We start from the raw sequence: 25025 nt of genomic DNA on the forward strand, positions 1-25025 counted from the left end.
ATGTGTCCCAGTATTAATAATTAACAATATCCACTTTGTAAAAAGCTATTTCTATTGGGAAGAGATTGAAGTTCTAAATATAAAACACAGGAGGAGAAGTGATCAATAATAAACCCAGTGGAATGCTGGGTAATATAATAAAGTTTATTGATAAAATAAAATGTCTGCCCCCAGGCTCCTGGTTTGGAGACACATTATGTTTCAGGCTATAAATGGGATTTTCCTGCTACTGACAGAGAGCATTGCCCTCCATACATGATATGAGCTGTAACCAGCTTTATTGACAGTTACACTCCATCTCCCAGCAACACGCTGCTTCCGTTTCCGGTCTAGAACACAACGAACAAACGGAAACTACAACTCCCGACAGGCTTTGCACCGCCGTGTGACGTAAACAGGAAGCTGTCGGCTGGTGGTGATTCTTTTGGAACGCAAACTCGGTCCGCGCTAGTTTTCACTTCCGGTCTGGTTCCAGGTCAGTTTGTGTTTTATAAATATCTCCTTATTGTAAATATCTCCCTATTGTAAATATCTCCTTATTGTAATTATCTCCCTATTGTAAATAGCTCCTTATTGTAAATAAAACTCCCCAGTACAACAATGTGAACAGAACACCAGCACTACAGGAATATTTTATACACGACTACAGATTGAAAAGGGCCCAATGTAATCCAAACCATCACTTTGCTGGCGTGACTATAAAATCCGAGAAATGACTAACCTGTAGTTCCTAGTTTTATTTTCACATATCTATTTAAATGGGACATCCTGTGAGTGGTTACAGACAGGTCCTAGATCTGCCACCATGCTCCCAGCAGCTCCATACACGGTCACATATCTATTTAAATGGGAGTCCTGTGAGTGATTACTGACAGGTCCTTGATCTGCCACCATGCTCCCAGCAGCTCCATACACAGTCACATATCTATTTAAATGGGACATCCTGTGAGTGGTTACAGACAGGTCCTAGATCTGCCACCATGCTCCCAGCAGCTCCATACTGATACCGGAGAAACTGACGGAAGCCAAGCACAGAGAGATGGACACAGGTTTCTTCAGGAAGGAAGAGATTCTTTATTGGATCACCGATCGGGACTCAGAGGGACTAGCGTCACCAAAATACCACAAGTTCTGAGCCCCGGACAATAGTGCAGGCTCCTTATATAGGCATATAACTCCTCCCATATTAAGCTCCACCCGCACATTCTCTTAACCAATCAACACAAATAAGAATTAACTTCCTGTTTGACCGCATGGCTTGTCCAGCACAATGGAGGAGGGGAATACTATATCCTGTATTCTTGCACATGCTCCGTACACTACTGATCGTATCTTGCCTCGTGCAACCAACTGATCGATACGTCAGCATATGCACGTACACATGCCACGTGGTAATCTCGGCCTACTAAATTTATTTTTACCGAGATTCCACCACAATACACAGTCACATATCTATTTAAATGGGAGTCCTGTGAGTGGTTACAGACAGGTCCTAGATCTGCCACCATGCTCCGCTCCATACACGGTCACATATCTATTTAAATGGGACATCCTGTGAGTGGTTACAGACAGGTCCTAGATCTGCCACCATGCTCCCAGCAGCTCCATACACGGTCACCTATTTAAATGGGACATCCTGTGAGTGGTTACAGACAGGTCCTAGATCTGCCACCATGCTCCCAGCAGCTCCATACACAGTCACATATCTATTTAAATGGGACATCCTGTGAGTGGTTACAGACAGGTCCTAGATCTGCCACCATGCTCCCAGCAGCTCCATACACGGTCACCTATTTAAATGGGACATCCTGTGAGTGATTACTGACAGGTCCTAGATCTGTCACCATGCTCCCAGCAGCTCCATACACGGTCACATATCTATTTAAATGGGATGTCCTGTGAGTGGTTACAGACAGGTCCTAGATCTGCCACCATGCTCCCAGCAGCTCCATACACGGTCACATATCTATTTATTTAAATGGGACATCCTGTGAGTGGTTACAGACAGGTCCTAGATCTGCCACCATGCTCCCAGCAGCTCCATACACGGTCACATATCTATTTATTTAAATGGGACATCCTGTGAGTGGTTACAGACAGGTCCTAGATCTGCCACCATGCTCCCAGCAGCTCCATACACGGTCACATATCTATTTAAATGGGACGTCCTGTGAGTGGTTACAGACAGGTCCTAGATCTGCCACCATGCTCCCAGCAGCTCCATACACGGTCACATATCTATTTATTTAAATGGGACATCCTGTGAGTGGTTACAGACAGGTCCTAGATCTGCCACCATGCTCCCAGCAGCTCCATACACGGTCACATATCTATTTAAATGGGACGTCCTGTGAGTGGTTACAGACAGGTCCTAGATCTGCCACCATGCTCCCAGCAGCTCCATACACGGTCACATATCTATTTAAATGGGAGTCCTGTGAGTGGTTACAGACAGGTGCTAGATCTGCCACCATGCTCCCAGCAGCTCCATACACGGTCACATATCTATTTATTTAAATGGGACATCCTGTGAGTGGTTACAGACAGGTCCTAGATCTGCCACCATGCTCCCAGCAGCTCCATACACGGTCACATATCTATTTAAATGGGACGTCCTGTGAGTGGTTACAGACAGGTCCTAGATCTGCCACCATGCTCCCAGCAGCTCCATACACGGTCACATATCTATTTAAATGGGACATCCTGTGAGTGGTTACAGACAGGTCCTAGATCTGCCACCATGCTCCCAGCAGCTCCATGCACGGTCACATATCTATTTAAATGGGAGTCCTGTGAGTGGTTACAGACCAGGTCCTAGATCTGCCACCATGCTCCCAGCAGCTCCATACACGGTCACATATCTATTTAAATGGGAGTCCTGTGAGTGGTTACAGACAGGTCCTAGATCTGTCACCATGCTCCCAGCAGCTCCATACACGGTCACATATCTATTTAAATGGGAGTCCTGTGAGTGGTTACAGACAGGTCCTAGATCTGCCACCATGCTCCCAGCAGCTCCATACACGGTCACATATCTATTTAAATGGGAGTCCTGTGAGTGGTTACAGACAGGTCCTAGATCTGTCACCATGCTCCCAGCAGCTCCATACACGGTCACATATCTATTTATTTAAATGGGACATCCTGTGAGTGGTTACAGACAGGTCCTAGATCTGCCACCATGCTCCCAGCAGCTCCATACACGGTCACATATCTATTTAAATGGGACGTCCTGTGAGTGGTTACAGACAGGTCCTAGATCTGCCACCATGCTCCCAGCAGCTCCATACACGGTCACATATCTATTTAAATGGGACATCCTGTGAGTGGTTACAGACAGGTCCTAGATCTGCCACCATGCTCCCAGCAGCTCCATGCACGGTCACATATCTATTTAAATGGGAGTCCTGTGAGTGGTTACAGACCAGGTCCTAGATCTGCCACCATGCTCCCAGCAGCTCCATACACGGTCACATATCTATTTAAATGGGAGTCCTGTGAGTGGTTACAGACAGGTCCTAGATCTGTCACCATGCTCCCAGCAGCTCCATACACGGTCACATATCTATTTAAATGGGAGTCCTGTGAGTGGTTACAGACAGGTCCTAGATCTGCCACCATGCTCCCAGCAGCTCCATACACGGTCACATATCTATTTAAATGGGAGTCCTGTGAGTGGTTACAGACAGGTCCTAGATCTGTCACCATGCTCCCAGCAGCTCCATACACGGTCACATATCTATTTATTTAAATGGGACATCCTGTGAGTGGTTACAGACAGGTCCTAGATCTGCCACCATGCTCCCAGCAGCTCCATACACGGTCACATATCTATTTAAATGGGACGTCCTGTGAGTGGTTACAGACAGGTCCTAGATCTGCCACCATGCTCCCAGCAGCTCCATACACGGTCACATATCTATTTAAATGGGAGTCCTGTGAGTGGTTACAGACCAGGTCCTAGATCTGCCACCATGCTCCCAGCAGCTCCATACACGGTCACATATCTATTTAAATGGGAGTCCTGTGAGTGGTTACAGACAGGTCCTAGATCTGTCACCATGCTCCCAGCAGCTCCATACACGGTCACATATCTATTTAAATGGGAGTCCTGTGAGTGGTTACAGACAGGTCCTAGATCTGCCACCATGCTCCCAGCAGCTCCATACACGGTCACATATCTATTTAAATGGGAGTCCTGTGAGTGGTTACAGACAGGTCCTAGATCTGTCACCATGCTCCCAGCAGCTCCATACACGGTCACATATCTATTTATTTAAATGGGACATCCTGTGAGTGGTTACAGACAGGTCCTAGATCTGCCACCATGCTCCCAGCAGCTCCATACACGGTCACATATCTATTTAAATGGGAGTCCTGTGAGTGGTTACAGACAGGTCCTAGATCTGTCACCATGCTCCCAGCAGCTCCATACACGGTCACATATCTATTTATTTAAATGGGACATCCTGTGAGTGGTTACAGACAGGTCCTAGATCTGCCACCATGCTCCCAGCAGCTCCATACACGGTCACATATCTATTTAAATGGGACGTCCTGTGAGTGGTTACAGACAGGTCCTAGATCTGCCACCATGCTCCCAGCAGCTCCATACACGGTCACATATCTATTTAAATGGGACATCCTGTGAGTGGTTACAGACAGGTCCTAGATCTGCCACCATGCTCCCAGCAGCTCCATGCACGGTCACATATCTATTTAAATGGGAGTCCTGTGAGTGGTTACAGACCAGGTCCTAGATCTGCCACCATGCTCCCAGCAGCTCCATACACGGTCACATATCTATTTAAATGGGAGTCCTGTGAGTGGTTACAGACAGGTCCTAGATCTGTCACCATGCTCCCAGCAGCTCCATACACGGTCACATATCTATTTAAATGGGAGTCCTGTGAGTGGTTACAGACAGGTCCTAGATCTGCCACCATGCTCCCAGCAGCTCCATACACGGTCACATATCTATTTAAATGGGAGTCCTGTGAGTGGTTACAGACAGGTCCTAGATCTGCCACCATGCTCCCAGCAGCTCCATACACGGTCACATATCTATTTAAATGGGAGTCCTGTGAGTGGTTACAGACAGGTCCTAGATCTGCCACCATGCTCCCAGCAGCTCCATACACGGTCACATATCTATTTAAATGGGAGTCCTGTGAGTGGTTACAGACAGGTCCTAGATCTGTCACCATGCTCCCAGCAGCTCCATACACGGTCACATATCTATTTATTTAAATGGGACATCCTGTGAGTGGTTACAGACAGGTCCTAGATCTGCCACCATGCTCCCAGCAGCTCCATACACGGTCACATATCTATTTAAATGGGACGTCCTGTGAGTGGTTACAGACAGGTCCTAGATCTGCCACCATGCTCCCAGCAGCTCCATACACGGTCACATATCTATTTAAATGGGACATCCTGTGAGTGGTTACAGACAGGTCCTAGATCTGCCACCATGCTCCCAGCAGCTCCATGCACGGTCACATATCTATTTAAATGGGAGTCCTGTGAGTGGTTACAGACCAGGTCCTAGATCTGCCACCATGCTCCCAGCAGCTCCATACACGGTCACATATCTATTTAAATGGGAGTCCTGTGAGTGGTTACAGACAGGTCCTAGATCTGTCACCATGCTCCCAGCAGCTCCATACACGGTCACATATCTATTTAAATGGGAGTCCTGTGAGTGGTTACAGACAGGTCCTAGATCTGCCACCATGCTCCCAGCAGCTCCATACACGGTCACATATCTATTTAAATGGGAGTCCTGTGAGTGGTTACAGACAGGTCCTAGATCTGCCACCATGCTCCCAGCAGCTCCATACACGGTCACATATCTATTTAAATGGGACGTCCTGTGAGTGGTTACAGACAGGTCCTAGATCTGTCACCATGCTCCCAGCAGCTCCATACACGGTCACATATCTATTTATTTAAATGGGACATCCTGTGAGTGGTTACAGACAGGTCCTAGATCTGCCACCATGCTCCCAGCAGCTCCATACACGGTCACATATCTATTTAAATGGGACGTCCTGTGAGTGGTTACAGACAGGTCCTAGATCTGCCACCATGCTCCCAGCAGCTCCATACACGGTCACATATCTATTTAAATGGGAGTCCTGTGAGTGGTTACAGACAGGTCCTAGATCTGCCACCATGCTCCCAGCAGCTCCATACACGGTCACATATCTATTTAAATGGGACGTCCTGTGAGTGGTTACAGACAGGTCCTAGATCTGTCACCATGCTCCCAGCAGCTCCATACACGGTCACATATCTATTTATTTAAATGGGACATCCTGTGAGTGGTTACAGACAGGTCCTAGATCTGCCACCATGCTCCCAGCAGCTCCATACACGGTCACATATCTATTTAAATGGGACGTCCTGTGAGTGGTTACAGACAGGTCCTAGATCTGCCACCATGCTCCCAGCAGCTCCATACACGGTCACATATCTATTTATTTAAATGGGACATCCTGTGAGTGGTTACAGACAGGTCCTAGATCTGCCACCATGCTCCCAGCAGCTCCATACACGGTCACCTATTTAAATGGGACATCCTGTGAGTGGTTACAGACAGGTCCTAGATCTGCCACCATGCTCCCAGCAGCTCCATACACGGTCACCTATTTAAATGGGACATCCTGTGAGTGGTTACAGACAGGTCCTAGATCTGCCACCATGCTCCCAGCAGCTCCATGCACGGTCACATATCTATTTAAATGGGAGTCCTGTGAGTGGTTACAGACCAGGTCCTAGATCTGCCACCATGCTCCCAGCAGCTCCATACACGGTCACATATCTATTTAAATGGGAGTCCTGTGAGTGGTTACAGACAGGTCCTAGATCTGTCACCATGCTCCCAGCAGCTCCATACACGGTCACATATCTATTTAAATGGGAGTCCTGTGAGTGGTTACAGACAGGTCCTAGATCTGCCACCATGCTCCCAGCAGCTCCATACACGGTCACATATCTATTTAAATGGGAGTCCTGTGAGTGGTTACAGACAGGTCCTAGATCTGCCACCATGCTCCCAGCAGCTCCATACACGGTCACATATCTATTTAAATGGGAGTCCTGTGAGTGGTTACAGACAGGTCCTAGATCTGCCACCATGCTCCCAGCAGCTCCATACACGGTCACATATCTATTTAAATGGGAGTCCTGTGAGTGGTTACAGACAGGTCCTAGATCTGTCACCATGCTCCCAGCAGCTCCATACACGGTCACATATCTATTTATTTAAATGGGACATCCTGTGAGTGGTTACAGACAGGTCCTAGATCTGCCACCATGCTCCCAGCAGCTCCATACACGGTCACATATCTATTTAAATGGGACGTCCTGTGAGTGGTTACAGACAGGTCCTAGATCTGCCACCATGCTCCCAGCAGCTCCATACACGGTCACATATCTATTTAAATGGGACATCCTGTGAGTGGTTACAGACAGGTCCTAGATCTGCCACCATGCTCCCAGCAGCTCCATGCACGGTCACATATCTATTTAAATGGGAGTCCTGTGAGTGGTTACAGACCAGGTCCTAGATCTGCCACCATGCTCCCAGCAGCTCCATACACGGTCACATATCTATTTAAATGGGAGTCCTGTGAGTGGTTACAGACAGGTCCTAGATCTGTCACCATGCTCCCAGCAGCTCCATACACGGTCACATATCTATTTAAATGGGAGTCCTGTGAGTGGTTACAGACAGGTCCTAGATCTGCCACCATGCTCCCAGCAGCTCCATACACGGTCACATATCTATTTAAATGGGAGTCCTGTGAGTGGTTACAGACAGGTCCTAGATCTGCCACCATGCTCCCAGCAGCTCCATACACGGTCACATATCTATTTAAATGGGAGTCCTGTGAGTGGTTACAGACAGGTCCTAGATCTGCCACCATGCTCCCAGCAGCTCCATACACGGTCACATATCTATTTAAATGGGAGTCCTGTGAGTGGTTACAGACAGGTCCTAGATCTGCCACCATGCTCCCAGCAGCTCCATACACGGTCACATATCTATTTATTTAAATGGGACATCCTGTGAGTGGTTACAGACAGGTCCTAGATCTGCCACCATGCTCCCAGCAGCTCCATACACGGTCACCTATCTATTTAAATGGGACATCCTGTGAGTGGTTACAGACAGGTCCTAGATCTGCCACCATGCTCCCAGCAGCTCCATACACGGTCACATATCTATTTAAATGGGACGTCCTGTGAGTGGTTACAGACCAGGTCCTAGATCTGCCACCATGCTCCCAGCAGCTCCATACACGGTCACATATCTATTTAAATGGGAGTCCTGTGAGTGGTTACAGACCAGGTCCTAGATCTGCCACCATGCTCCCAGCAGCTCCATACACGGTCACCTATCTATTTAAATGGGAGTCCTGTGAGTGGTTACAGACAGGTCCTAGATCTGTCACCATGCTCCCAGCAGCTCCATACACGGTCACATATCTATTTAAATGGGAGTCCTGTGAGTGGTTACAGACAGGTCCTAGATCTGCCACCATGCTCCCAGCAGCTCCATACACTGTCACATATCTATTTAAATGGGAGTCCTGTGAGTGGTTACAGACAGGTCCTAGATCTGCCACCATGCTCCCAGCAGCTCCATACACGGTCACATATCTATTTAAATGGGACGTCCTGTGAGTGGTTACAGACAGGTCCTAGATCTGTCACCATGCTCCCAGCAGCTCCATACACGGTCACATATCTATTTATTTAAATGGGACATCCTGTGAGTGGTTACAGACAGGTCCTAGATCTGCCACCATGCTCCCAGCAGCTCCATACACGGTCACATATCTATTTAAATGGGACGTCCTGTGAGTGGTTACAGACAGGTCCTAGATCTGCCACCATGCTCCCAGCAGCTCCATACACGGTCACATATCTATTTAAATGGGAGTCCTGTGAGTGGTTACAGACAGGTCCTAGATCTGCCACCATGCTCCCAGCAGCTCCATACACGGTCACATATCTATTTAAATGGGACGTCCTGTGAGTGGTTACAGACAGGTCCTAGATCTGTCACCATGCTCCCAGCAGCTCCATACACGGTCACATATCTATTTATTTAAATGGGACATCCTGTGAGTGGTTACAGACAGGTCCTAGATCTGCCACCATGCTCCCAGCAGCTCCATACACGGTCACATATCTATTTAAATGGGACGTCCTGTGAGTGGTTACAGACAGGTCCTAGATCTGCCACCATGCTCCCAGCAGCTCCATACACGGTCACATATCTATTTATTTAAATGGGACATCCTGTGAGTGGTTACAGACAGGTCCTAGATCTGCCACCATGCTCCCAGCAGCTCCATACACGGTCACCTATTTAAATGGGACATCCTGTGAGTGGTTACAGACAGGTCCTAGATCTGCCACCATGCTCCCAGCAGCTCCATACACGGTCACATATCTATTTAAATGGGACATCCTGTGAGTGGTTACAGACAGGTCCTAGATCTGCCACCATGCTCCCAGCAGCTCCATACACGGTCACATATCTATTTATTTAAATGGGACATCCTGTGAGTGGTTACAGACAGGTCCTAGATCTGCCACCATGCTCCCAGCAGCTCCATACACGGTCACATATCTATTTATTTAAATGGGACATCCTGTGAGTGGTTACAGACAGGTCCTAGATCTGCCACCATGCTCCCAGCAGCTCCATACACGGTCACATATCTATTTAAATGGGACGTCCTGTGAGTGGTTACAGACAGGTCCTAGATCTGCCACCATGCTCCCAGCAGCTCCATACACGGTGACATATCTATTTATTTAAATGGGACATCCTGTGAGTGGTTACAGACAGGTCCTAGATCTGCCACCATGCTCCCAGCAGCTCCATACACGGTCACCTATCTATTTAAATGGGACATCCTGTGAGTGGTTACAGACAGGTCCTAGATCTGCCACCATGCTCCCAGCAGCTCCATACACGGTCACATATCTATTTATTTAAATGGGACATCCTGTGAGTGGTTACAGACAGGTCCTAGATCTGCCACCATGCTCCCAGCAGCTCCATACACGGTCACATATCTATTTAAATGGGACGTCCTGTGAGTGGTTACAGACAGGTCCTAGATCTGCCACCATGCTCCCAGCAGCTCCATACACGGTCACATATCTATTTATTTAAATGGGACATCCTGTGAGTGGTTACAGACAGGTCCTAGATCTGCCACCATGCTCCCAGCAGCTCCATACACGGTCACCTATTTAAATGGGACATCCTGTGAGTGGTTACAGACAGGTCCTAGATCTGTCACCATGCTCCCAGCAGCTCCATGCACGGTCACATATCTATTTAAATGGGAGTCCTGTGAGTGGTTACAGACCAGGTCCTAGATCTGCCACCATGCTCCCAGCAGCTCCATACACGGTCACATATCTATTTAAATGGGAGTCCTGTGAGTGGTTACAGACAGGTCCTAGATCTGTCACCATGCTCCCAGCAGCTCCATACACGGTCACATATCTATTTAAATGGGAGTCCTGTGAGTGGTTACAGACAGGTCCTAGATCTGCCACCATGCTCCCAGCAGCTCCATACACGGTCACATATCTATTTAAATGGGAGTCCTGTGAGTGGTTACAGACAGGTCCTAGATCTGCCACCATGCTCCCAGCAGCTCCATACACGGTCACATATCTATTTAAATGGGAGTCCTGTGAGTGGTTACAGACAGGTCCTAGATCTGCCACCATGCTCCCAGCAGCTCCATACACGGTCACATATCTATTTAAATGGGAGTCCTGTGAGTGGTTACAGACAGGTCCTAGATCTGTCACCATGCTCCCAGCAGCTCCATACACGGTCACATATCTATTTATTTAAATGGGACATCCTGTGAGTGGTTACAGACAGGTCCTAGATCTGCCACCATGCTCCCAGCAGCTCCATACACGGTCACATATCTATTTAAATGGGACGTCCTGTGAGTGGTTACAGACAGGTCCTAGATCTGCCACCATGCTCCCAGCAGCTCCATACACGGTCACATATCTATTTAAATGGGACATCCTGTGAGTGGTTACAGACAGGTCCTAGATCTGCCACCATGCTCCCAGCAGCTCCATGCACGGTCACATATCTATTTAAATGGGAGTCCTGTGAGTGGTTACAGACCAGGTCCTAGATCTGCCACCATGCTCCCAGCAGCTCCATACACGGTCACATATCTATTTAAATGGGAGTCCTGTGAGTGGTTACAGACAGGTCCTAGATCTGTCACCATGCTCCCAGCAGCTCCATACACGGTCACATATCTATTTAAATGGGAGTCCTGTGAGTGGTTACAGACAGGTCCTAGATCTGCCACCATGCTCCCAGCAGCTCCATACACGGTCACATATCTATTTAAATGGGAGTCCTGTGAGTGGTTACAGACAGGTCCTAGATCTGCCACCATGCTCCCAGCAGCTCCATACACGGTCACATATCTATTTAAATGGGAGTCCTGTGAGTGGTTACAGACAGGTCCTAGATCTGCCACCATGCTCCCAGCAGCTCCATACACGGTCACATATCTATTTAAATGGGAGTCCTGTGAGTGGTTACAGACAGGTCCTAGATCTGCCACCATGCTCCCAGCAGCTCCATACACGGTCACATATCTATTTATTTAAATGGGACATCCTGTGAGTGGTTACAGACAGGTCCTAGATCTGCCACCATGCTCCCAGCAGCTCCATACACGGTCACCTATCTATTTAAATGGGACATCCTGTGAGTGGTTACAGACAGGTCCTAGATCTGCCACCATGCTCCCAGCAGCTCCATACACGGTCACATATCTATTTAAATGGGACGTCCTGTGAGTGGTTACAGACCAGGTCCTAGATCTGCCACCATGCTCCCAGCAGCTCCATACACGGTCACATATCTATTTAAATGGGAGTCCTGTGAGTGGTTACAGACCAGGTCCTAGATCTGCCACCATGCTCCCAGCAGCTCCATACACGGTCACCTATCTATTTAAATGGGAGTCCTGTGAGTGGTTACAGACAGGTCCTAGATCTGTCACCATGCTCCCAGCAGCTCCATACACGGTCACATATCTATTTAAATGGGAGTCCTGTGAGTGGTTACAGACAGGTCCTAGATCTGCCACCATGCTCCCAGCAGCTCCATACACTGTCACATATCTATTTAAATGGGAGTCCTGTGAGTGGTTACAGACAGGTCCTAGATCTGCCACCATGCTCCCAGCAGCTCCATACACGGTCACATATCTATTTAAATGGGACGTCCTGTGAGTGGTTACAGACAGGTCCTAGATCTGTCACCATGCTCCCAGCAGCTCCATACACGGTCACATATCTATTTATTTAAATGGGACATCCTGTGAGTGGTTACAGACAGGTCCTAGATCTGCCACCATGCTCCCAGCAGCTCCATACACGGTCACATATCTATTTAAATGGGACGTCCTGTGAGTGGTTACAGACAGGTCCTAGATCTGCCACCATGCTCCCAGCAGCTCCATACACGGTCACATATCTATTTAAATGGGAGTCCTGTGAGTGGTTACAGACAGGTCCTAGATCTGCCACCATGCTCCCAGCAGCTCCATACACGGTCACATATCTATTTAAATGGGACGTCCTGTGAGTGGTTACAGACAGGTCCTAGATCTGTCACCATGCTCCCAGCAGCTCCATACACGGTCACATATCTATTTATTTAAATGGGACATCCTGTGAGTGGTTACAGACAGGTCCTAGATCTGCCACCATGCTCCCAGCAGCTCCATACACGGTCACATATCTATTTAAATGGGACGTCCTGTGAGTGGTTACAGACAGGTCCTAGATCTGCCACCATGCTCCCAGCAGCTCCATACACGGTCACATATCTATTTATTTAAATGGGACATCCTGTGAGTGGTTACAGACAGGTCCTAGATCTGCCACCATGCTCCCAGCAGCTCCATACACGGTCACCTATTTAAATGGGACATCCTGTGAGTGGTTACAGACAGGTCCTAGATCTGCCACCATGCTCCCAGCAGCTCCATACACGGTCACCTATTTAAATGGGACATCCTGTGAGTGGTTACAGACAGGTCCTAGATCTGCCACCATGCTCCCAGCAGCTCCATGCACGGTCACATATCTATTTAAATGGGAGTCCTGTGAGTGGTTACAGACCAGGTCCTAGATCTGCCACCATGCTCCCAGCAGCTCCATACACGGTCACATATCTATTTAAATGGGAGTCCTGTGAGTGGTTACAGACAGGTCCTAGATCTGTCACCATGCTCCCAGCAGCTCCATACACGGTCACATATCTATTTAAATGGGAGTCCTGTGAGTGGTTACAGACAGGTCCTAGATCTGCCACCATGCTCCCAGCAGCTCCATACACGGTCACATATCTATTTAAATGGGAGTCCTGTGAGTGGTTACAGACAGGTCCTAGATCTGCCACCATGCTCCCAGCAGCTCCATACACGGTCACATATCTATTTAAATGGGAGTCCTGTGAGTGGTTACAGACAGGTCCTAGATCTGTCACCATGCTCCCAGCAGCTCCATACACGGTCACATATCTATTTATTTAAATGGGACATCCTGTGAGTGGTTACAGACAGGTCCTAGATCTGCCACCATGCTCCCAGCAGCTCCATACACGGTCACATATCTATTTAAATGGGACGTCCTGTGAGTGGTTACAGACAGGTCCTAGATCTGCCACCATGCTCCCAGCAGCTCCATACACGGTCACATATCTATTTAAATGGGACATCCTGTGAGTGGTTACAGACAGGTCCTAGATCTGCCACCATGCTCCCAGCAGCTCCATGCACGGTCACATATCTATTTAAATGGGAGTCCTGTGAGTGGTTACAGACCAGGTCCTAGATCTGCCACCATGCTCCCAGCAGCTCCATACACGGTCACATATCTATTTAAATGGGAGTCCTGTGAGTGGTTACAGACAGGTCCTAGATCTGTCACCATGCTCCCAGCAGCTCCATACACGGTCACATATCTATTTAAATGGGAGTCCTGTGAGTGGTTACAGACAGGTCCTAGATCTGCCACCATGCTCCCAGCAGCTCCATACACGGTCACATATCTATTTAAATGGGAGTCCTGTGAGTGGTTACAGACAGGTCCTAGATCTGCCACCATGCTCCCAGCAGCTCCATACACGGTCACATATCTATTTAAATGGGAGTCCTGTGAGTGGTTACAGACAGGTCCTAGATCTGCCACCATGCTCCCAGCAGCTCCATACACGGTCACATATCTATTTAAATGGGAGTCCTGTGAGTGGTTACAGACAGGTCCTAGATCTGCCACCATGCTCCCAGCAGCTCCATACACGGTCACATATCTATTTATTTAAATGGGACATCCTGTGAGTGGTTACAGACAGGTCCTAGATCTGCCACCATGCTCCCAGCAGCTCCATACACGGTCACCTATCTATTTAAATGGGACATCCTGTGAGTGGTTACAGACAGGTCCTAGATCTGCCACCATGCTCCCAGCAGCTCCATACACGGTCACATATCTATTTAAATGGGACGTCCTGTGAGTGGTTACAGACCAGGTCCTAGATCTGCCACCATGCTCCCAGCAGCTCCATACACGGTCACATATCTATTTAAATGGGAGTCCTGTGAGTGGTTACAGACCAGGTCCTAGATCTGCCACCATGCTCCCAGCAGCTCCATACACGGTCACCTATCTATTTAAATGGGAGTCCTGTGAGTGGTTACAGACAGGTCCTAGATCTGTCACCATGCTCCCAGCAGCTCCATACACGGTCACATATCTATTTAAATGGGAGTCCTGTGAGTGGTTACAGACAGGTCCTAGATCTGCCACCATGCTCCCAGCAGCTCCATACACTGTCACATATCTATTTAAATGGGAGTCCTGTGAGTGGTTACAGACAGGTCCTAGATCTGCCACCATGCTCCCAGCAGCTCCATACACGGTCACATATCTATTTAAATGGGACGTCCTGTGAGTGGTTACAGACAGGTCCTAGATCTGTCACCATGCTCCCAGCAGCTCCATACACAGTCACATATCTATTTATTTAAATGGGACATCCTGTGAGTGGTTACAGACAGGTCCTAGATCTGCCACCATGCTCCCAGCAGCTCCATACACGGTCACATATCTATTTAAATGGGACGTCCTGTGAGTGGTTACAGACAGGTCCTAGATCTGCCACCATGCTCCCAGCAGCTCCATACACGGTCACATATCTATTTAAATGGGAGTCCTGTGAGTGGTTACAGACAGGTCCTAGATCTGCCACCATGCTCCCAGCAGCTCCATACACGGTCACATATCTATTTAAATGGGACGTCCTGTGAGTGGTTACAGACAGGTCCTAGATCTGTCACCATGCTCCCAGCAGCTCCATACACGGTCACATATCTATTTATTTAAATGGGACATCCTGTGAGTGGTTACAGACAGGTCCTAGATCTGCCACCATGCTCCCAGCAGCTCCATACACGGTCACATATCTATTTAAATGGGACGTCCTGTGAGTGGTTACAGACAGGTCCTAGATCTGCCACCATGCTCCCAGCAGCTCCATACACGGTCACATATCTATTTATTTAAATGGGACATCCTGTGAGTGGTTACAGACAGGTCCTAGATCTGCCACCATGCTCCCAGCAGCTCCATACACGGTCACCTATTTAAATGGGACATCCTGTGAGTGGTTACAGACAGGTCCTAGATCTGCCACCATGCTCCCAGCAGCTCCATACACGGTCACATATCTATTTAAATGGGACATCCTGTGAGTGGTTACAGACAGGTCCTAGATCTGCCACCATGCTCCCAGCAGCTCCATACACGGTCACATATCTATTTATTTAAATGGGACATCCTGTGAGTGGTTACAGACAGGTCCTAGATCTGCCACCATGCTCCCAGCAGCTCCATACACGGTCACATATCTATTTATTTAAATGGGACATCCTGTGAGTGGTTACAGACAGGTCCTAGATCTGCCACCATGCTCCCAGCAGCTCCATACACGGTCACATATCTATTTAAATGGGACGTCCTGTGAGTGGTTACAGACAGGTCCTAGATCTGCCACCATGCTCCCAGCAGCTCCATACACGGTGACATATCTATTTATTTAAATGGGACATCCTGTGAGTGGTTACAGACAGGTCCTAGATCTGCCACCATGCTCCCAGCAGCTCCATACACGGTCACCTATCTATTTAAATGGGACATCCTGTGAGTGGTTACAGACAGGTCCTAGATCTGCCACCATGCTCCCAGCAGCTCCATACACGGTCACATATCTATTTATTTAAATGGGACATCCTGTGAGTGGTTACAGACAGGTCCTAGATCTGCCACCATGCTCCCAGCAGCTCCATACACGGTCACATATCTATTTAAATGGGACGTCCTGTGAGTGGTTACAGACAGGTCCTAGATCTGCCACCATGCTCCCAGCAGCTCCATACACGGTCACATATCTATTTATTTAAATGGGACATCCTGTGAGTGGTTACAGACAGGTCCTAGATCTGCCACCATGCTCCCAGCAGCTCCATACACGGTCACCTATTTAAATGGGACATCCTGTGAGTGGTTACAGACAGGTCCTAGATCTGTCACCATGCTCCCAGCAGCTCCACACACGGTCACATATCTATTTAAATGGGACATCCTGTGAGTGGTTACAGACAGGTCCTAGATCTGCCACCATGCTCCCAGCAGCTCCATACACGGTCACCTATTTAAATGGGACATCCTGTGAGTGGTTACAGACAGGTCCTAGATCTGCCACCATGCTCCCAGCAGCTCCATACACGGTCACATATCTATTTAAATGGGACATCCTGTGAGTGGTTACAGACAGGTCCTAGATCTGCCACCATGCTCCCAGCAGCTCCATACACGGTCACATATCTATTTATTTAAATGGGACATCCTGTGAGTGGTTACAGACAGGTCCTAAATCTGCCACCATGCTCCCAGCAGCTCCATACACGGTCACATATCTATTTATTTAAATGGGACATCCTGTGAGTGGTTACAGACAGGTCCTAGATCTGCCACCATGCTCCCAGCAGCTCCATACACGGTCACATATCTATTTAAATGGGACGTCCTGTGAGTGGTTACAGACAGGTCCTAGATCTGCCACCATGCTCCCAGCAGCTCCATACACGGTCACATATCTATTTATTTAAATGGGACATCCTGTGAGTGGTTACAGACAGGTCCTAGATCTGCCACCATGCTCCCAGCAGCTCCATACACGGTCACATATCTATTTATTTAAATGGGACATCCTGTGAGTGGTTACAGACAGGTCCTAGATCTGCCACCATGCTCCCAGCAGCTCCATACACGGTCACATATCTATTTAAATGGGACGTCCTGTGAGTGGTTACAGACAGGTCCTAGATCTGCCACCATGCTCCCAGCAGCTCCATACATGGTCACATATCTATTTATTTAAATGGGACATCCTGTGAGTGGTTACAGACAGGTCCTAGATCTGCCACCATGCTCCCAGCAGCTCCATACACGGTCACCTATTTAAATGGGACATCCTGTGAGTGGTTACAGACAGGTCCTAGATCTGTCACCATGCTCCCAGCAGCTCCACACACGGTCACATATCTATTTAAATGGGACATCCTGTGAGTGGTTACAGACAGGTCCTAGATCTGCCACCATGCTCCCAGCAGCTCCATACACAGTCACATATCTATTTAAATGGGACATCCTGTGAGTGGTTACAGACAGGTCCTAGATCTGCCACCATGCTCCCAGCAGCTCCATACACGGTCACATATCTATTTATTTAAATGGGACATCCTGTGAGTGGTTACAGACAGGTCCTAGATCTGCCACCATGCTCCCAGCAGCTCCATACACGGTCACCTATTTAAATGGGACATCCTGTGAGTGGTTACAGACAGGTCCTAGATCTGCCACCATGCTCCCAGCAGCTCCATACACGGTCACATATCTATTTAAATGGGACATCCTGTGAGTGGTTACAGACAGGTCCTAGATCTGCCACCATGCTCCCAGCAGCTCCATACACGGTCACATATCTATTTATTTAAATGGGACATCCTGTGAGTGGTTACAGACAGGTCCTAGATCTGCCACCATGCTCCCAGCAGCTCCATACACGGTCACATATCTATTTATTTAAATGGGACATCCTGTGAGTGGTTACAGACAGGTCCTAGATCTGCCACCATGCTCCCAGCAGCTCCATACACGGTCACATATCTATTTAAATGGGACGTCCTGTGAGTGGTTACAGACAGGTCCTAGATCTGCCACCATGCTCCCAGCAGCTCCATACACGGTCACCTATCTATTTAAATGGGACATCCTGTGAGTGGTTACAGACAGGTCCTAGATCTGCCACCATGCTCCCAGCAGCTCCATACACGGTCTCATATCTATTTATTTAAATGGGACATCCTGTGAGTGGTTACAGACAGGTCCTAGATCTGCCACCATGCTCCCAGCAGCTCCATACACGGTCACATATCTATTTATTTAAATGGGACATCCTGTGAGTGGTTACAGACAGGTCCTAGATCTGCCACCATGCTCCCAGCAGCTCCATACACGGTCACATATCTATTTAAATGGGACGTCCTGTGAGTGGTTACAGACAGGTCCTAGATCTGCCACCATGCTCCCAGCAGCTCCATACACGGTCACATATCTATTTATTTAAATGGGACATCCTGTGAGTGGTTACAGACAGGTCCTAGATCTGCCACCATGCTCCCAGCAGCTCCATACACGGTCACCTATTTAAATGGGACATCCTGTGAGTGGTTACAGACAGGTCCTAGATCTGTCACCATGCTCCCAGCAGCTCCACACACGGTCACATATCTATTTAAATGGGACATCCTGTGAGTGGTTACAGACAGGTCCTAGATCTGCCACCATGCTCCCAGCAGCTCCATACACAGTCACATATCTATTTAAATGGGACATCCTGTGAGTGGTTACAGACAGGTCCTAGATCTGCCACCATGCTCCCAGCAGCTCCATGCACGGTCACATATCTATTTAAATGGGAGTTCTGTGAGTGGTTACCGACCAGGTCCTAGATCTGCCACCATGCTCCCAGCAGCTCCATACACGGTCACATATCTATTTAAATGGGAGTCCTTTGAGTGGTTACAGACAGGTCCTAGATCTGTCACCATGCTCCCAGCAGCTCCATACACGGTCACATATCTATTTAAATGGGAGTCCTGTGAGTGGTTACAGACAGGTCCTAGATCTGCCACCATGCTCCCAGCAGCTCCATACACGGTCACATATCTATTTAAATGGGAGTCCTGTGAGTGGTTACAGACAGGTCCTAGATCTGCCACCATGCTCCCAGCAGCTCCATACACGGTCACATATCTATTTAAATGGGAGTCCTGTGAGTGGTTACAGACAGGTCCTAGATCTGCCACCATGCTCCCAGCAGCTCCATACACGGTCACATATCTATTTAAATGGGAGTCCTGTGAGTGGTTACAGACAGGTCCTAGATCTGCCACCATGCTCCCAGCAGCTCCATACACGGTCACATATCTATTTATTTAAATGGGACATCCTGTGAGTGGTTACAGACAGGTCCTAGATCTGCCACCATGCTCCCAGCAGCTCCATACACGGTCACCTATCTATTTAAATGGGACATCCTGTGAGTGGTTACAGACAGGTCCTAGATCTGCCACCATGCTCCCAGCAGCTCCATACACGGTCACATATCTATTTAAATGGGATGTCCTGTGAGTGGTTACAGACCAGGTCCTAGATCTGCCACCATGCTCCCAGCAGCTCCATACACGGTCACATATCTATTTAAATGGGAGTCCTGTGAGTGGTTACAGACCAGGTCCTAGATCTGCCACCATGCTCCCAGCAGCTCCATACACGGTCACCTATCTATTTAAATGGGACATCCTGTGAGTGGTTACAGACAGGTCCTAGATCTGCCACCATGCTCCCAGCAGCTCCATACACGGTCACATATCTATTTAAATGGGACGTCCTGTGAGTGGTTACAGACCAGGTCCTAGATCTGCCACCATGCTCCCAGCAGCTCCATACACGGTCACATATCTATTTAAATGGGAGTCCTGTGAGTGGTTACAGAAAGGTCCTAGATCTGTCACCATGCTCCCAGCAGCTCCATACACGGTCACATATCTATTTAAATGGGAGTCCTGTGAGTGGTTACAGACAGGTCCTAGATCTGTCACCATGCTCCCAGCAGCTCCATACACTGTCACATATCTATTTAAATGGGAGTCCTGTGAGTGGTTACAGACAGGTCCTAGATCTGCCACCATGCTCCCAGCAGCTCCATACACGGTCACATATCTATTTAAATGGGACGTCCTGTGAGTGGTTACAGACAGGTCCTAGATCTGTCACCATGCTCCCAGCAGCTCCATACACGGTCACATATCTATTTATTTAAATGGGACATCCTGTGAGTGGTTACAGACAGGTCCTAGATCTGCCACCATGCTCCCAGCAGCTCCATACACGGTCACATATCTATTTAAATGAGACGTCCTGTGAGTGGTTACAGACAGGTCCTAGATCTGCCACCATGCTCCCAGCAGCTCCATACACGGTCACATATCTATTTAAATGGGACATCCTGTGAGTGGTTACAGACAGGTCCTTGATCTGCCACCATGCTCCCAGCAGCTCCATACACGGTCACATATCTATTTAAATGGGAGTCCTGTGAGTGGTTACAGACAGGTCCTAGATCTGCCACCATGCTCCCAGCAGCTCCATACACGGTCACATATCTATTTAAATGGGAGTCCTGTGAGTGGTTACAGACAGGTCCTAGATCTGCCACCATGCTCCCAGCAGCTCCATACACGGTCACATATCTATTTAAATGGGACGTCCTGTGAGTGGTTACAGACAGGTCCTAGATCTGTCACCATGCTCCCAGCAGCTCCATACACGGTCACATATCTATTTATTTAAATGGGACATCCTGTGAGTGGTTACAGACAGGTCCTAGATCTGCCACCATGCTTCCAGCAGCTCCATACACGGTCACATATCTATTTATTTAAATGGGACATCCTGTGAGTGGTTACAGACAGGTCCTAGATCTGCCACCATGCTCCCAGCAGCTCCATACACGGTCACCTATTTAAATGGGACATCCTGTGAGTGGTTACAGACAGGTCCTAGATCTGCCACCATGCTCCCAGCAGCTCCATACACGGTCACATATCTATTTAAATGGGACATCCTGTGAGTGGTTACAGACAGGTCCTAGATCTGCCACCATGCTCCCAGCAGCTCCATACACGGTCACATATCTATTTATTTAAATGGGACATCCTGTGAGTGGTTACAGACAGGTCCTAGATCTGCCACCATGCTCCCAGCAGCTCCATACACGGTCACATATCTATTTAAATGGGACGTCCTGTGAGTGGTTACAGACAGGTCCTAGATCTGCCACCATGCTCCCAGCAGCTCCATACACGGTCACATATCTATTTATTTAAATGGGACATCCTGTGAGTGGTTACAGACAGGTCCTAGATCTGCCACCATGCTCCCAGCAGCTCCATACACGGTCACCTATCTATTTAAATGGGACATCCTGTGAGTGGTTACAGACAGGTCCTAGATCTGCCACCATGCTCCCAGCAGCTCCATACACGGTCACATATCTATTTATTTAAATGGGACATCCTGTGAGTGGTTACAGACAGGTCCTAGATCTGCCACCATGCTCCCAGCAGCTCCATACACGGTCACATATCTATTTATTTAAATGGGACATCCTGTGAGTGGTTACAGACAGGTCCTAGATCTGCCACCATGCTCCCAGCAGCTCCATACACGGTCACATATCTATTTAAATGGGACGTCCTGTGAGTGGTTACAGACAGGTCCTAGATCTGCCACCATGCTCCCAGCAGCTCCATACACGGTCACATATCTATTTATTTAAATGGGACATCCTGTGAGTGGTTACAGACAGGTCCTAGATCTGCCACCATGCTCCCAGCAGCTCCATACACGGTCACCTATTTAAATGGGACATCCTGTGAGTGGTTACAGACAGGTCCTAGATCTGCCACCATGCTCCCAGCAGCTCCAAACACGGTCACATATCTATTTATTTAAATGGGACATCCTGTGAGTGGTTACAGACAGGTCCTAGATCTGCCACCATGCTCCCAGCAGCTCCATACACGGTCACCTATTTAAATGGGACATCCTGTGAGTGGTTACAGACAGGTCCTAGATCTGTCACCATGCTCCCAGCAGCTCCATACACTGTCACATATCTATTTAAATGGGACGTCCTGTGAGTGGTTACAGACAGGTCCTAGATCTGCCACCATGCTCCCAGCAGCTCCATACACGGTCACATATCTATTTAAATGGGGGTCCTGTGAGTGGTTACAGACAGGTCCTTGATCTGCCACCATGCTCCCAGGAGCTCCATACACGGTTATGGTGACAGAGTTAAGATCAGCAGATTACAGATCCACAGGGAGGGCTGGGGGCTGTATCATTGTGTGGATGGAGTTGTGGTTACTACTAACAAAACCTGGTCTCTTCCCAGAACCCTGAGACACCCCATAGACTGCATTCATAATGTAGAATTTACAATTGAGCCTCACATCCAACATGTTGCCAAATCCTGTAGATTCCATCTTAAAAACATAGCCCGCATCCGCCCCTTTCTTGCACCAGATACTACCAAGGAGCTTGTCCATGCTCTAGTAATTTCCCGCATGGATTATTGTAACCCTCTCCTGATCCGTAATGAACGCTGCTGCTAGACTAATTTTCCTCTCTAGTCGTTTCTCTCACACCTCACCCCTCTGCCAGTCCTTACATTGGCTTCCTATATGCTATAGGAGTCAATTCAAGGTACTAACTCACACCTATAAAGCACTGAACAACTCTAGCCCCTCTTATATCTCTTTACAGATCCATAGGTATGTCCCTTCTCGGTCTCTCCGCTCTGCCCGTGACCACCTCCTGTCCGTTGTCCGCACGGCGTTCTGTAGGAGAAGGAGGATTGGGCAGCTTTCTTTTTGTATTGAGGTAGACTAAATAAAGTGTTGGTACTGGATCAGAGGTTATAGGAGGTGGGAAAAGCTGGGGAGAGCATTTTGCTCAGGTAGGGTGGGAGTTTCTGGAAGACTGGAAAGCTGAAGGATGCGTCTGGAATTCAGCGACAGCCAGTTTAGTTATTTTAGCATGTCACAATGGTGGGTCCTGTTATTACGTTGTAGCACAAATCGGCAGAACGAGTTGTACAATGTATCGAGTTTATTAATGTGGGATTGCGGTGCAGATGCATATACTACATCCCCATAATCAATGATTGTCATCAGCATTTGCTGTACAATCTTTTACTTTAGTGCTTAGGCAGGATTTGTTTCTGTACAGGGCACCTAGTTTTGAAAAAAGTTTAATCGGGTCATATAGTTTGATTGTTGGTAATACTCACATTTTCTAAGATTTTTGACAATACCGGATGCAATGATATTGGGTGATAGTTAGAAACCAAAGTAGTGTCACCACTTTTATGGATAGGCCTTACTCTCTCAGTCTTCCAAAGTTTGGGTATGTATCCAGATACCAAGGATTCGTTAATTAGAGTTGCGATGGGTTTAGCAATTGCCGGCGCACTGAGTTTCAACAGCATTGCTGGGATTTGATCAGGTCCAGACAGTTTTTTTCATACTCCGCTATAAGTCATATTTAAGCATATTTCCTTTAACATTTCTTCTTACTTAGGTCTCCAGAAGTAAAGTATACACGTTCACAGAGTGTGTAAGCCGTTGGAACATCATGTATTGTATGTTCTACATTGTAGCGTCAAACCTGTCTGATATAACAGTATATATCGTAATAAAACCTTAAAGATTACATATGCTAAATTAATGATTTAGGTTAAAGCCTGACTATATTCAAATTGCTCAGCAGTGCTGTCATAGTTTATTAAAATTATATATTTAAATATAGATTTTTTTTTTAATCTAGAACCTTTTTTTTAGTTTATCTTGACCATATTATGGATAAAAAGGGCAGTCTAATTACAATAATCACTACAGCGCATTGTGGTGGTTTTAGTGCCAGACATCCACTGGCACCAATTCATAATAAGACTAGGACCATGGAACCCAGGTAATTATCAAACTGTTCAAAATCAGACTATTTACAGCAGGATAGCCCTAGGATACTCATTGTGCCATCTGTAGTGTTATGGTGCCTAGACTAAACCTTTAATTTAACTGTGTGGTGTTAGCAAATTATTTATATACCGTATATACTCGAGTATAAGCCGAGTTTTTCAGCCCATTTTTTGGGCTGAAAAACCCCAACTCGGCTTATACTCGAGTCAAGGTCTGTATTATGGCAATTTGCATTGCCATAATACAGACCGGGGGAGAGGGGGGCTGGCAGAGCTGTACTTACCTGTTCTGCAGCTCCTGTCAGCTCTCTCCTCCTCCGCGCCGTCCGTTCAGCACCTCGGTCAGCTCCCAGTGTAAGTCTCGCGAGAGCCGCGGCTCTCGCGAGACTTACAGTGTGAGCTGATAGAAGGAGCTGCACGGACGGCGCAGAGGAGGAGAGAGCTGACAGGAGCTGCAGAACAGGTAAGTTACAGCTCTGCCAGCCTCCCCTTCCCCCCACTGAACTGCCACTGGACCACCAGGGAAGGAGAGCCCCCCTCCCTGCCATGTATCAAGCAGGGAGGGGGGACGAAAAAAAAATAAAATAAGAAATAATAATAAAAAAAAAATAATAATAATAATAATAATAAAAAAAAAAGGGGGTATAAGGACCACTGTGGGAGGGGGGGGGGGGTATAAGGACCACTGTGGGAGGGGGGGGGGTATAAGGACCACTATGGGAAGGAGGGGGTGGGATAAGGACCACTATGGGAGGGAGGG

The 25025-nt window shown here is 47.9% G+C and overlaps 1 protein-coding gene across 1 annotated transcript in view; it reads left to right on the forward strand.

Annotated features, from left to right (window-relative positions):
• The first annotated feature begins 395 nt into the window (after positions 1–395).
• Positions 396–25025, forward strand: part of LOC134574835 (zinc finger protein ZFP2-like) — a 29848-nt gene continuing 5218 nt past the window's right edge. Inside the window, exon 1 of the mRNA XM_063433895.1 lies at positions 396–475. The gene's annotated coding sequence lies outside the window, so the exon portion shown is untranslated. The remainder of the gene's footprint in view (positions 476–25025) is intronic.

Source organism: Pelobates fuscus, chromosome 10 (assembly GCF_036172605.1).
Source record: "Pelobates fuscus isolate aPelFus1 chromosome 10, aPelFus1.pri, whole genome shotgun sequence".
Taxonomy (NCBI): Eukaryota; Metazoa; Chordata; class Amphibia; order Anura; family Pelobatidae; genus Pelobates; species Pelobates fuscus.